This window comes from Anser brachyrhynchus, assembly GCF_964034855.1.
Source record: "Anser brachyrhynchus genome assembly, chromosome: 4".
NCBI classification, from domain to species: Eukaryota; Metazoa; Chordata; class Aves; order Anseriformes; family Anatidae; genus Anser; species Anser brachyrhynchus.
In genome coordinates, this window is record NC_137698.1 from 34,708,295 (window position 1) to 34,720,778 (window position 12,484).

General features: G+C 37.6%; 1 protein-coding gene across 1 annotated transcript in view; it reads left to right on the top strand.

Annotated features, from left to right (window-relative positions):
• Positions 1–12,484, top strand: part of IQCM (IQ motif containing M) — a 188,854-nt gene that overhangs the window by 137,515 nt on the left and 38,855 nt on the right.

Consider the following 12,484-nt stretch of genomic DNA (forward strand, 5'->3'; position numbering starts at 1 on the left):
TGCAAAGCTAGTCTTTGCTTCCTACCACAATGTAGATTATTTGAATAACAACTTTTTGTTATTTAAAACGTCCTTTTGCATGACCCTGTAATCTATTTTTTGCATTTTAAACTCTCTCAAGTTAGATGGCATAAACTTGAACAATCACCTGGTTGACATAGATATGCTTCATTTTTTGAAGAATAACCCTCTAGAGAACAACTTGCCCACCCTTCAAACCTAAAGCAAAAAATAATTTTAAAGCAAAATGATATTGTGCGATATCATCACATCAAACACCTGTGATACCAACAATTTATGTTGGTATAAACCATTTAAGTTCATTTCCAGACAAATATCTTGAAGTTACAGGTTGTTAAGATTCTGCCCTTTTCAAAACTGGTTTTAAAATGACATATTATAATTAAAGAGCTTTATAATTAGATGAATTCTATTATCTAGGCATTCTGTGTATCAAGACTTACCAAGACCTTTTCTTTATTTCCTATCAGACTGTGATCTTTTGGCATTCTGTTTTGTAGTATTCCTCAGCCTAGAAAGTACTTAATTTTTTTCCCTAAATTATCTTCTGCATTCTGTTCAGTAGAAGGATTAAATACTTGTCTGGTTGTCATCTGTTATAGCTGCTTGTCCAAAACTGACACAAAACATCCTCTTTAACCATATGACTCTCCTGAGAATTACCAGTCCTCTACGAGCATGTGATTTGGCTATCAATGTTTGTGTTTCTCCTGAAGAAAACAGACTTGGTTGTCATTTTTGATGATGAGTAACTTTTATAACTATGTTATTTGGCTTGCTGTGATTACATTTTGGTCTCAGTTCTGTTATTCTATCTGAAATTGAGTTTTACTGTAGTCTTGTGTAAACTAATATTTCTCATATTTAAGCCACTGCTAATAGATTTCCAAGTCCACGTGGAACATCCATACACAGAAGTGGAATTTTGAGAAGCTCACAGATCTGTGTTTATGCTGTGTGTCAGATTATGGTGTGGTACTGTCCAAGACTGTGGACCCTGGCACAACTAGGGCAGAATCAGGCCTTTTGTGAAAGCACTAGGAACAAAAGTACTTATTACACTGGTTCTTCCTTTCCCTTGAACATGAAGTCATTCAAGCAATACTTCATGCAGAGGAAATCTACATGCACATTTTCTGTTATAAAATACATTGTCAGAGATACCTGAACATAATAAGTCGTGAAATGTACTGGCCACGAATATAATTATAGAAATAACAGGGAAAGGGGAGAATGTAGATAACTACCAAAATTGTGTGAATATGAGTGTAACAAGGAAATCATTTTTTTGGTGCAAAAAGTACAAAGTTCAATTTGGAACAATATGAAATTCTTTTATTCTTCTGAGTTCAGCTAGTACGTAATTAAAATTTACAAGAAATATCACCCGCATGACATTTCAGCCCAATAGTGAAACATTTGGCATAGTAGCATATCATCTGCTATCTTTAAAGACAGGAAGTTTATTAAGTTTTGGAGGATCTTTGTTTATAATCTTGGCTCTGCCAAATGCAAACACCTTCCTAATTATCTTCAGTCTTCATTTATGACCTAAACGGGTTTGAAGGCATATAATTATCTTTTCATCCCAAATCTACTGACAGTGTTTGTATGTATACCCCAACAAGGAGGTATTGAAGCGCACAGGATAATTTTACTTTTTTTTCTACCTTGGTGTAAAACATCCATCCTTTTAAATGAATGTAATGTTGAGGTAGATCTTTTCTTAAATGTTCACAAGGAATAATTTGTCATTGTGTTGTTGAAAACCTGAGATGGAACAACCTGTGTAGTATGTTTCCCTTTGTTACCTTAGGAGATGTATCTCATCAATGTTTTCCATTTAACCCTTCCCTAAAGCATGGTATGTCCTCAAAAGAATAGATTTCAACTAGCACGATTTTTGAAAAAAAACCAACTGTATACTGTATGAAATATAAATATGTAGCACTTGCTTAATTACTGAAAACTGTGTAACATTTCAGGCTATCAGAAAGGCCATTTTAGAGTATGGTGAGCTTTGGATGCTTTTACAGAACATTAAATACAAAATCATATTTTAAAGTATGAGCCAGGACTGGCGTTAGGACTTGGTCTCTTCAAAAGCACTGGCAAAGTTCTCATTAACAGCAAAGTTAAATGATTAGGGGATTACGTAAGAAACTCAAAGATAACTCTCATGTACCATCTATATGTTCCCCACCACCCTGCTGTCCTCAGTCAACATGGGAGATGAGGTTAATTTATGTGAGGTAACAGCTGAAACTGAAATTCTGATGTCTTTTGTTGGTTTGTGTCACAACCTGAGTGTTATTTAAACATTTTTTTTCTTCATATTTAATAGTGGATAATACTCTAAAGGCCTCTTTTAAACAGCTAATGTTCCCTTTGGCACTGAAATCCACTTACCTTAACTGACTTCTGTTATACTTCAACCTGATTCTCAGAGTCACAATGGTAATGTTCATTTTAATGTCCCAATAGGCTCTTAGTATTCATCAAATATTTGATTTACATTTTCTAATAAGGTTTATGGAATGCAGAAACATGAAACCCATACTCTGCCATGATTCTAACTACCATGTCTTTCATTAACATTGTGAATTATTTCTCCAAAATAATTAAAATCTGTAATTGAATATACTAGAATAATTTTGGAAAATTAGTTTAATTATTCCAGTGCTTCTATTTGGAAAGATCACATCATTTATAAAAACAGAATAGGCAAATATGGATTTACTTTCCCAGTATCCTGTTGTTTAAAGTCACCTTTTAAGAAAACATATATACTTGAAATGCATATGCTTGTTAAGCACCAGGGTTACGATACAGATGTTTTCTGCTGTAGAATTCTACTGAAAAAAATAATAATTAATTTTCATCTCAGAATTATTTCAGCAATTAATAAGTGTGTTCTCCTCTTTAGGAATTTGTGGTGTGTGATTTTCTGTATGCATATTGTAATATAGAAAGTATTCTCTAACTCAGCTAGCTGTTGTATATTTAGTGACAGTAAAACTGAGTACACAAATGAAGCATGTATACTTTACAAAGTATTATTTATACTTGAGAAATCACCACAATGTATACAGAGACAAAAGTGCAACTGAAATAACCAGAAATTGAATTGAAAGGGTTAAAAATTCCTTGCCTCTCCGCAGTTTTGGAAGTATACTGTTGCTGTGCGGGCAACTGCAAAGACTTGCTAGAGTTCATCAGTGGCTTCCTGTGCAAGAAGCTAAGGAGGTTTTTGATTTATCAGGGACATGACCAGAAAGTCTGAAAACTGTCCATAAACCTCCGAACAGCACTTTGCAGCTGCTGCTGCAACCTCTTGGGTTGTGGGACTGAGTGGTGTTTTGGCCATTATAAATGGGGGTGGGAAGTATATTGAAGAGAGCAGAAAAATTAGGCTAAAAGAAAACCTGGCCTGGATAAATTGTAGGAAAGAGAACCGGAGTGATGGAGGAGGAAGGGGAGATCAATACAAAGAATAAGACAACCTTGGTAACTCAAAAAAATGAGACAAAAAAATATCTGTGTCTCTAGCTGCTGTGGTGATACCAGTCATTTCTTTGGCCTGATGTCAAATGGTGCCAGCTGGGGGCTTGCTCCCAGCAATCGTTGTATCGGAATTTTCTACGTTACTAGGCTGATACAGCATGAGCAAGCATAGGACACACACAGCTATACCAATGCATTGCTTCCCTGTCTAACTTTGGCTACACAGACGGCTGGCAAGCGAACGCCTTCCAGGCTGGTCATACCGCCATATATAGAAGCAAAGGCCTCACAAACTGCACGTTCCAGTTGTGGCAGTCCTTGTGTGGCACATTTCTCTTGTGATGCACCCAGCACTTCTCACAAGCTGAACCGATTCCTGTATTTCTTTCAGTATGGTTTGTAGTGCTAAAATTACAGAATTTTAAGTGACTCATGTTTGTGTTCCTTCAGGTGTTGCCTCTGCCGCGTGATGGAATATAGTTTATATCACTGCCTGTGCTAGCTCTTGAACCAAAACAGTATCACCAAGTCAGCACACATGCAGATCTTAATTAGCCTTGCTGACAGATGTGACTAATTAGTCCAGATTTAACACAACTCTCGCCATGCTTCTGGGAGCTGAGCTGGTATTGCCATGTGGTACTGTGTCAGCATGCTTGTTCAGTCATGGGGGACCAACGAGTGGGCTGGGTCACCAGCTACTGCTCCCACTTTGCGAGACCTTATGGCACAGAGGTGCTTGGGCTCTCACCAGGTTTAACCTCAAGGAACAGACAAAGGTGTCTTACATGGCACCCTTCTAAATTTTGTTTCCACACTTAGCCTGCCAACATTTTGTGTTCTTCAGTTCATGTCAGAGAATTTTTTGTTCATCCAGACACTTGATCTTTCCATTCTTCTCTGTCTTGCTGGCCTGCGAGGTAGACCTGCAATGTCAGAATCCCCTTTCCAGTCCCAACAGGAGCACAGGCCCTGTGGGGACACTACTCATGAAGGCTCCTGGCTTTCATGGTTTGCCTTAGATGTCGTGAGGTAAGTTCTGAGAGCAGAGACAGTGAGCAGGGCAGAGGGGCAACTGCTGGGCCAGGCACCTGCCAGGGATGTTGTTTACAATATCCTTCCCAAACCCAGTATCAGGAAAAGTGGAATCAGATGTTTTGTCTAAAGACACTTATTTTCTATGGTAGTGGTACAAGAGAGAAGGAACAGAACCTGTTTGATCCTACCTTGTTTCAGTCTGCTTCAGTTTCAAATCACTGGCTGGTATTTTGTCCCCTAACCTTACTCAGTTTCATATGTGGCTCCTGCAGAGCGTATGAAAATGTTGCTGACTGCAGCATAGGAAGGACAAATAAAAGCCATGTGAGGGGAAGATGGGGTATATAGTAGGAGAGGAATAGGAGACTATTTCACTGTGTTCTTCCCTCCAGGCAAACAATGTTAGGTGGTTGAATTGCTTAGTGAATATTACTCTTTTCATCTGGTCTTTTTCCACACATTTCACCAAACTGAATAGTGATTGTTGTTAATAAGTGAGATTTTAATAGGTCTTATAAAAATATTCTTCCATGCAAAGATTGCTGATTTGGCCCGAAAAGCTATTACAACAGCTGCATATAAACATTTTTTTTTTTTTGAGAGAGAGAGAGAGAAATACTAGAGTTCGGACAGCTGGGGCTGTGTGTGTGCAGTGAGGGCAGAAAATGGCTTTTATTGTTGTCCTGTTGTTTCAAGAAAGGTGACCATTGAGTAACCTAAGAATTCTTGGAGCTGTTTAGCACTTTCTCTGTTCATGCTAGAGAAGGATTACACATATACTGCTAATGAGCAGAATGCAGCTTTATGAATTTGTCTGAATATTTTCCCTGAGACAATTTCCTTTACTACTGAAATCCTTGGCAGAACCCCTCCCATTGGTTTTAATGAGGAAGGATTGGACCTTTAATAAGCATCATAGTCACGTAAGCTTGGGATTTGTTTTTTTAGCATCATGCTTTTTAAGTGATTTTAGTTACTGCCTGCAGTGTATACAGCTGTGAACTTGGATAATAAATAAGGATTATTTCTATGAAGAAACCTTTGGCAGCAATTTTTGCTTTGCTGAGGTAAGCTGTTAGTCATCTGCCACCAAAGGGTAATCAGCTAGATTTTAAATATTGCTGTGTCTTTCTACTTTTACTGTATTTTTGATTAGTCAATAAATATATGTTCAGTCTATTTCCAAAGCCCAGCAATCACTATAGAGGCAAGATAGATAGCTGAAAAGAAACAAACTAACAGCAGCTAATTGTAAAGCTTTTGGTTGCTTTAAGAAAAGGTTGGCCTCACACGGAAATTAGTGGAAGGTGGTAAAACTTCATTATAAAAAAAAATCACAACCAAAAAATTGTGTTGACAGGTGGTAAAGTGTGTTCTCAAGACTGAATAAACTGAAACTAGAAGGGAAGACAGGAAAGCTACAGTCTCTGATATGAAGGGTGAATTTGAGCTTGAGAACCCTGCAGGCAAACACAGCTCAGATTCAAGAACCTAAATTTAAGCTTTTAAACCCATATTTAGGAACCTGCCTGATTTTCAGAAGAGCTTACTACCCAGTCAGGGACAATGTCTTGTTTAATAAAATAAATACAGAGATTAGAGAAGAATCACGGTTTTCTATTCTTCATTGTTGTAAAAATAATTCAGAGCCAAAAATCTGTACCATCCTAAATCTCCATATCTCAAAAAAAAAAGTGCTGAATAAGTCTAAGAAGAAGTTATTATTAAATGGACTGTGTGAGTGGAAGTGTTAGGCATATTGAGGGGAAAAAAAGGGAATGGCCCGACAAGGTTAAGCAACAACAGACGTATCCTGGCTTACAGGTAGAAAGTAAAGAAATAAGCAGTTTGGGTTCTTACTCAGCCAAAAAGAGAGTTTGCCTGTGATACATTGGCTATATTCAGTCATTGGATACACCTCAACAAGGCATCAAAAAAAAGTAATGGCTTATCCATGTCTATAGAAATCCTTCTGATAAATAAGGAACATGGTGTATCAGCAGGTATTTTTCTGAAACCTCTGCTATTTTTTATCTGTGATATGGATGCAGATGAGGATGTGCACTATGCAGATGATTTTTTTGTTCAAATCTGGTTTGAGTAAACCTCCAGTTGGTATTTTAACTTGTAAAGCTGATAGCTGGGATGCAAAATATTGCTTCACCTCAGTACAAGTCTTTCCTTAAAAAGATTTCATTCATCATCAGGATCATACCTGTTATCATGTAGCAAAGCCTTTCTCTTTTCCACCCAGTTCAGTATGAGGAATTTTCATTTAAAAACAGAAAGGTAAATAAATAAAATAAAGAACTGCTGTTGCACAAAATAGTCGGGTTTGATTATGCAGTTATAACAGATATAAAACTGGGAGCACTTTAAGGTCCACGGATAAAACTGTGATGAGAAACTGATCAAATATGCCACTTCCAAGATGTCAGTCAAGTTTTCAGTGTAGGTATGGATGTTCGCAGATGTTCAGCTATTGATTTTCCAGCACTAAATCTTCACTAGTGCATAAGCATCTATGTCATAACAGTATTTCAAATGATAGAATTTAAGGTTTCAGTTAGATGACAACTTCTACTGCATGCCACTTTTTTCAGACTATGCCAGTTTTCAGGAGAAAGCTGTCTCCTTCAGCTCTTTGGGCTGTATTCAGCCATTGGCTATACTTCAACAATACATCAAATGAGTTGTGCAATCTGAGCATGGAAGATGAACTTAGTAAGAGTTTGCACCACATTGTTCATTTTGCATATCCCAGTTGTTCTGTATCTGTGGAACGTAGGAGTGCCTTAGAGGACACCAGCAGGTAATAGTAGCCCAAACTGTGAATCTGTAAACTGTCTCTGTTAGAAAATAAATGAACAAAAAGCAAAACAACAACAACAAAAACACCAAACCAAAAGAAACCAAAACAAAAACACAGCAATAGTCAGAAAAACTGAAACACCTAAAAAGTTGCAAAATGTGTTACAGCCAGCCAGTGCTTAGCTGTCACGGACAGCAGATAAACATACAAAAGGATTAGTTTGCAGCGAGGCCTGGGAATTAGGGCACAAGACCAGAACTGCAGAAGTCTGCACATTATGCCCAGCTTTACTGTGGGCTTGCTGGGCAACCTGAATAGTTGTTTCATATTTTTGTTTCTTCCCAACACTCTGTCTCAACTATTTCTGAGCTGTTGTGACAACGAGGAAGTTGATGGAAAATCAAGGTTTGGACCGTAAATGCCCCAGGGCAGAGGAGCATCCTGTGTGATGGTACAATGTCTGGCACGATAAGGCTGGTATCTCCATGGGGGACTGAAGGCATTACTATAATGTAAGTATCAATGTTTTAATCACCTGCCTTATTTCATCTGTTATCTCACAATTGTTTAGAGTAATTTGGTCATTTGTTTCGTTTGCACGTTTAATATGGTCCCAGGGAGACATCACTGGATTGAAGTTCAGGGATTATGAGGACCTGATTATTTAAATTCCCTGCACCTGTGGGGGTTTCTTTTTGATATTGCATGTTTCAAACTGAATGTTCACTAAATACAATGAATTTAAAATATGGAAAAAAATGAATTAAATGAAAACATTAGAACTGCATCTAAGTTTATAATCAGCATGATGTGGGGGATGGAAATGAATGTGGAACCCAGCTGAACAGTGTGTTGGCATAAGAACTCTTGACTTACAGCTGTTCCTTTGTTCTTTTTTGTTAGTTTTACAGCATTTTTTTTCCAGAAAACCTTACTTTGCATGAAAGACAAATTCATATGAGAAGATTGTTTAGCTTTGTGCATCATAATTTAAGCAGAGTGAACTGAAATCTGTTAAAGTTGCACAGCATTCTGATGGAGTGGGCAGTTTAGCCTAATAGGTCATTTCTGTCCAAAATTCAAAAGTAATCTTTTTCTGAAATGCAAAAATGAACCTAGAAATATTCTTACTCTCTAGTAAGGCTAACACGTCTTTATTACCAGAATTACTGGGATAAAAAAATAAAAATCTGTTACAAGATACATGGAAATAGCTTGTAAATAGCTTCTTCAGACACTGAAATAATCAGACAGATGGGGAAGGGTGAAGGACTCTGTCTGGTAAGCATTCATAGTCTACTGCAAGTAGTTCTGGGGTCCTCATAAGATTTGGTTTCAACTTTTCCTTTTTCCAAAGGAACCAGGGAAGAAAGCTACCACCCACTTTTCCTGTGGGAGCATAGAACAATGCAGTTTGGAAGGAACCTCAGGAGGTCTCATATTCTACCCTCTGCTGAGAGAAGACTTAGCTATGAGGTCAGAACAGGTTGCTAAGGATTTAAGCTATTATGAACTTGAAAACATGCAAGAAGGGAAACTGCAAAACCTTGGGCAGGCTGTTCACTTCCTTGACGGCCCTCATGGTGAATAAGTTTTTCCTTTTATCGAGTCAGTCTACTTTGCTACTTTTTTTTTTTTTTTAATTTGGGATTTTAAAGTTCCTATGCTTTCCCTAACCTGAAAAGATTCAAATCCGTGTTTCCACCCTCTCAAATTAATTTCGTAATCATTGTGATATATGCTAATTTGGTGGTTGGAGTATATTACTTTTGGAAATTGTTCCGGTGGGCAGAAAGAGCTCTATGAGTCACTAGATGAGAGAAAGAGATCTAGGGGGAGCAGGAGCCCAGTCTTGGGGCTCAGGGACTCAGTGACCATGAGAGGAAGAGGAGTTTGGTTTCTGGTCCATGTTGTCGTAATTATTATGTGTTTCATGTTAAATAGTCACTAGATAATGTACATAAATGGAATCAGAACTAAACTTTTCTTGCCACCCAGAAGAGTATCTTATTTAGTGCATTAAAAAGTCATGTCATGGTTTTAGGATTTGTTTTTTTCTCCACAGTTTCATCTTGTAGCTTGAATGTTATTTGTTGATGTTGTCCAGATCAAACATGAAAGATAACATATCCTGCATAGCCAGGTGGTGAGTGATCTGTTTAAACAGATGAACTTTGAGCCTTCTCTCCCTAAAGTGGTTTAGTCAATGCTTTAGAATCCATGTTTAATCACGTGCCTGTTACAGAACAGAAAGCACTTTTACTAACCCCTTTTCGGGACATCTTAAGCGAAAGTGGTCACATTCACCACTTAGTGTCTAGCTGTTACAGCAGCTATGTGGCAGCCCATTCTCTTAGGACACCCACTGAGTGGCTCTGTTATAGGGCATGTTTGTTCCCTGCCAGTTTGTGAATTTGGGTCAGGTTTGGGTATAACGAAAGACAACCTTCATTAGATTCAATGGCAGTGGTGTTAAATGAACAGTAGAAGTGTCTTTCCCACCAATATCTGCCCCCAGGTTCTCCAATTTACAATGAAATTAGAAAACACAATAAAAAAAATCTCAAATTCCTCAAGTTGTTATTAATTTTTTCCTTCCCACCAATTTTCATTCCCACAGCAATGTGATTGCTGGTTCATTTGTTGCAGAAATTGAAGTGCACAAGGCACAGAAGTGTAAGAGTAGAAGGGATTCTCTCATGGTTCAGGTGGCTGAATGCCACTGTGGGGACTGGATTCCTCTCCTACCTTCAGCACCATATTCTAATGGGATCATAAGCAGATCTCTTCAATGAGAGTTTTCACAGACATTTTACAGATATTTTCTGTTTATAGGCATGCTAAAAGCTCGTATATAAAGTACAAGTAAACAGGGTCTACGTAAATAATGACTTTTTTCCCCTCCTAGAATACTTAGTTGTATCAAAGCAGGCACCCGAATTAGTGAATATGTAGCAATGTGGCCTTAATCTCTCTGTGCTTCAATTATATGATTTCTTAGAGGTGTTGTGAGGATAGATTAATTATAGTGAGAGCTGAGAGCACCACAAAAAAGCTGAGAAAACCACAAAAAAGCCTATGAAGAAATTGGTAATTTTGTATTCAGCGCAGGGTTTTGATGATGTATGCTAAATAAGGTCTGGAATCAAACACAGAAGGATGAAGATAAAAAGAAAAAGTGAATAGCTCCCCATTCAGTTAGTGTCCATTTTATACACTGAATAAGTCCTGCAAGGGGAAAAAATACAGCATTAGTTCTCACATTTTATAACTTCTGAGTTCTTCAATCTGTAAATTTAATATTTGTGTAGTATGAGATTAAAGAAAATGCACAGAAGAAATGGCACAAAAGAGTGTTCCTCCATGAGGACGTCTCATAGATTTCATTTAAGCAAGATATAAGAGTTTGTGCAAATTTTTATGTACAAAGAGCTTTTGTTATTGTTGTTGTTAGTGCCGGAAATGAAGCTGCTTGTTATCAGGAAACTTCTCAGCAGCTGCCTAGCCAGCAGGCTGCCACGTTTCCTTGTCCAGCTACATGGTGCTGTGCACAGCAACTACATCTGGGTAGTTGGGTAGCAAATACGCTTGGAAGGGATCTAATATTCCTGACCAGACCTGATGGGTCTGCCTTTTTGTGAAAAGGAATTGAAGTGTAGGATTCAGATACGCTGGAGCTTAATTTTTAAGCTTTATGATTAGAGGTACAGTCTTTACTGCCCTCACCTGTACTCTAAGCCTCCCGTGTGAATCACAGTCCTCTCTGGAACCAAAAAGCAAAGGAAGCCTCAGTTTTTAATTTCTGCCTGTCAGTCACTCGAGCAGAATTGATAACCCATTCACAGGGATTACTAAAGATACACATTTCACAGGTAAAGGAAAACTCCTTTTTTGTTTGGTAGCTTCGTGGCTGTAATTAACATTTCTGTTTAGGTCTAATTATAGTTTTTGTATCTTAGCCATTATGCTAATGGTGTTGTTCAGTAGTATGTGAGATTGCATTCATTACCACTGGTGAATTAAACCTTTATTAAAGAAAAAATCCCCCAGGCCTCATTCTGAAGTTAAGTAATTATTCATTTGGTTTTATCCTGGCAATTAGCTTATATACTGTAGCACTCATGATTGAGTCTCTATACCTCCCTAGATGAGATTAACCCACCATGGTAAATAAATGCCTAACAGCTCCCAGCGTATTGTTTTAACCACATTATTATATAGAAAAAAAAGAAAAAAGAAAAAAAAAAAAACACCTCATCATTCAGTAAAACGGCTTTCTTGTTCCTAGCAGACAATACAGTGTGAAGGAAATTGTGCTGGACATTTGGGGCTCTGTGCAGCAAAAGTAATAACAAACGAGTTTATGAAGCCCTCCAACAGAGCAGTTAATTCTTTCTTCAACTGCAATGACTTCCTTGGTCAATATGCTTTCTAACTGAGATATGCACTATACTCGGCCACACTCGCATAGTAAATCAAGCCTTCTGAAAGCTTCCAGACATAAATAAATTTCCTGGGTGAGGTAGCCTAGCTCTCAGTCATGAGAGGGAAAAGAATATTGAGGAAATTCTTACTGTCCCGTCTCTACATATTAATAGTTTGTAAGTGTCTCACGTGCACTACTGAATTCAACCATACTTCACTGAAGAAAGATTAATTTTTATGCCTATATTACCAGTAGAACATGGAGGCATGGAGAAATTAGGCGATTTACCAACAGTCACACAAGAAATCATCAATAGAAACAGATGCTGAATGTTGTTTCTTGGTGACCTAATCAGATGTTTTTACTGGTGTTAACAGTTTTCTTTCTCATATCTCTTTCAAGCACACATTCAATTTAGAAATCTCTTACAAAATTTCAGTCAAATGCAGGAGTCTTTATTCTGTGTCAAGTCTCTTTTTACTACCCAAATCGTGTTATAATTCTTCATAATTGGGGCAGCCATTGTACTGCCTTTAATTACAGATATAGTTTTTAGAAGCATTTTAACATGGAAACACCTTAAAAGCATTAAACGCATCAATCAAACATCCTTGATTCCATACAAGCCTTCACTGATGGCTCATATGTAATCATTGTATAATGTAAAACCTAACATACTACCA